Raw genomic sequence first — 3167 nt, forward strand, 5'->3', positions numbered from 1 at the left:
CTGCCTCCTTGCCTCCGGCTCTCCAGGGAGAACGAGACCTTATCTTGTGGGAAAGGGGGAGTTTTTGGAGATGTGTTGGGTCTGCAGGGGAGGCAGCTGGGTAAACTCATGAGCAGGGGCTGGGGGTGAGGTTTAAAGCAAAATTCCACGGCCTCTGTTCCCATGGAGTCCTGTCCCAGCCCCGGGTGTCCCCTGGAATGCGGATTTTGGCCACGGCATTGCCTGGATGTTGCCTGGATCACCTTGAGAGAGGTGATTCTTTCACCCTGCTCTGCTCTCATGAGATCCCATCTGGAATGCTGCATCCAGGTCTGGTGCCCCCATCACTAAAAGGATGTGGAACTGCTGGAGTGGGTCCAGGAGAGGCCATGAAGTTGATAAAGGAACTGGAGCACCTCCCCCGTGGAGACAGGATGGGATTGTTGGGGCTGTTCAGCCTGGAGAAAAGAAGGTTGTGTGGAGACCTCAGAGCACCTTCCAGGACCTGAAGGGTCTACGGGGAAGATAGAGGACGACTGTTCATCAAAAACTGGAGTGACAGGACAAGGGGGAATGACTTGAAGCAAAAAATGGGAAATTTAGGTTTGATTTTGGGAAGAAATTGTTCCCTGTGAGGGTGGGCAGGCCCTGGCACAGGTGCCCAGAGCAGCTGGGGCTGCCCCTGGATCCCTGGCAGTGCCCAAGGCCAGGCTGGATGGGGCTGGGAGCAGCCTGGGACAGTGGAAGGTGTCCCTGCCATGGCAGGGCTAGGACTGGATGAGCTCTGAGGTCCCTTCCCACCCAAACCAGTCTGGGATTCTGGGACTCCATGTTGTGGCTGAGCTCCTTGTCATGGCTTGGAGTGGAGCCCACACTGGAAAGTCCAGGGCAGAATCATCCCCATGACCTCCCCGTGACCTCCCTGTGACCTCCCTGTGACCTCCCCGTGACCTCCCTGTGACCTCCCTGTGACCTCCCCATGACTCCCCATGACCTCCCCATGACCTCCCTGTCTGGGAAGCCCCTGCAGAGCTGCCCCTGGCTCTGCCCCCCAGCAGGGAGGACCCCCCAGCACTGCCGGGGCACCCTTGGCTCTCACAGGGGACACCAGGATGGGGTGAACGGGCCGGTCCTGCTGAACTGCAGGGCCACCCTGACCCCATTCCTGACTCCAGGATTCACCTTTCCCACCCTTTTGGGGCTGTACCCTCCCAGAGCCCCTGGAGAACTGCAGGGGCCTGGCACAGCCCTGGGTGCTCCGAATCACCACGAGCTGAGGGGGCTGCAGCTGACACCTCCTCTGGACAGCTTGGGGAGCACCTTTGACAACAACACAAGGCCCTTTAATTGGGAGTGGGAAGAGGCTGGGATGGGTAAAACCAGCGAGGGAACTGCAAAGCAGCCCTGAGACTGGAAAGAAAACATTCCCAAATGTGAGCGATTGGTGGCAGGGGGCCAAAGAGCAATTACAGAGAGAAGAGAGGAGAGAGGAGAGAGGAGAGAGGAGAGAGGAGAGAGGAGAGAGGAGAGAGGAGAGAGGAGAGAGGAGAGAAGAGAGCCTTTCTCCAGGAGCCTTCACTTCCTGCTGTGGCTGCAGAGTCCTCGGGAGAGCCCCATGGTGCTGCCAGCTGTGCCAGGCCCTGCTCCTGGGCATGGATGGATCACAGGATCGATGCTGGGTGCCAGGGCTGGCTGACAGGGGGTGTTGGTCAGGGTGTGCTCAGCCCTGCATCTCTTAGGGTCCTGACAGGGGTGTTGGTCAGGGTGTGCTCAGCCCTGCATCTCTTAGGGTCCTGTCAGGGGTGTTGGTCAGGGTGTGCTCAGCCCTGCATCTCTTAGGGTCCTGTCAGGGGTGTTGGTCGGGGTGTGCTGAGCCCTGCATGCCCTGGGTCCTGACAGGGGTATTGGTCAGGGTGTGCTGAGCCCTGCATGCCCCGGGTCCTGTCAGGGACAGGGAGCTCTTGGAACATCTCAGCAGAGCTCAGCACCTGCCCACGTACCCCCAGGTGACCTCGAGGGGACAGGAACAGCCCAGCCCTGTGGGGACAGGGCAGTGGTGCTGTGGGTGGTTGGGACAGAAGTGGCTGGAGATGATCCCCAGCAGCAGCGGGAGGTCCCTGCTCCAGCCTGGACAAAGCCTCTTCCCATTACCATTCCAACTGCAACCTGTTCCTCTCTGATCCCTGGGCAAAAAATTAGGCAGGAGGAGCAGATGGGTGACTCAGGGCTGGAATGTGTGAGCACAGATCCCCACAGGCCCCTCTCCTTCCTTCTCCTGCTTTGGGAGAGAACAAAACCCCTCCATGCCTGACCCTGGAGCTGCAGGCTGGGAATTGTGGCCCCAGCCTAAATCTGGGGGCAGGGGATGATGAAAGGCCAAACCTCTCTGAAGCTGCACAAAGTGATGGGATCCATGAGCCGGGGAAGGTCCTTCAGCCCAGGACCCCACGGGGGTGTGGGAATGCAGGAGGGGATGAAGCTCATCCCAAACTCCCACCAGTGCAGGGCTTGCTGAGCTCCACGGGCTGGGCTGGGGCTGCTGGGCGAGGCCATGGGCAACCCAGCTTCCCAACAGACCACAGAATCACAGGAATGTTGTGGCAGGTGGGGAATGGAGCTGGGGGAGGCCGAACCTCAGGTGGGCCAAAACCCTCTTGGGGGAGCACCAGGATCAGGTGTGAAAGAGTGCCGTTGGAAAGCCAGGTGTCTGCTGAGGAAGGCAGGAGCCTCCCCTGAAATGGAAAATGGAAACCCCCTCTCTCCAAATTGCTATAAATTTTAGATTCAGGACTCTCAGGTAAAAAATATGGGAGCAGGAATAACAGTTCTTTATTTAGGGAAGAAAATAAAAAGATAAACAATGCAGCAAACTAAAACAGCACTGACAGAGTCAGAGCACAGCCTGACACCCTGTGGGTCAGGGTGCTGGCAGCAGTCCCATTGGAATTGTGGCTCAGCCCTCCTGCAGTGTCAGGGGTGGTTCTGCTGGAGCAGGGATCCTGGAGAAGGGTGCAGTCTTCCTCTGAAGATCCAGGGGAAGAGGCAGCTGCTGCTCCTCTGGGAATCCAGTGCAGAAGCCGTGCTGGTGTTCCAGAATCTCAGATTGTATCCAGGTAGGAATGCTTGGCTCCTCCCTCTGGGCTCACATCTCCCATGGATGCTGCAGTTCTTATCAGCCATGCAGGGAC

Source organism: Passer domesticus, chromosome 25, assembly GCF_036417665.1.
Source record: "Passer domesticus isolate bPasDom1 chromosome 25, bPasDom1.hap1, whole genome shotgun sequence".
NCBI lineage: Eukaryota > Metazoa > Chordata > Aves > Passeriformes > Passeridae > Passer > Passer domesticus.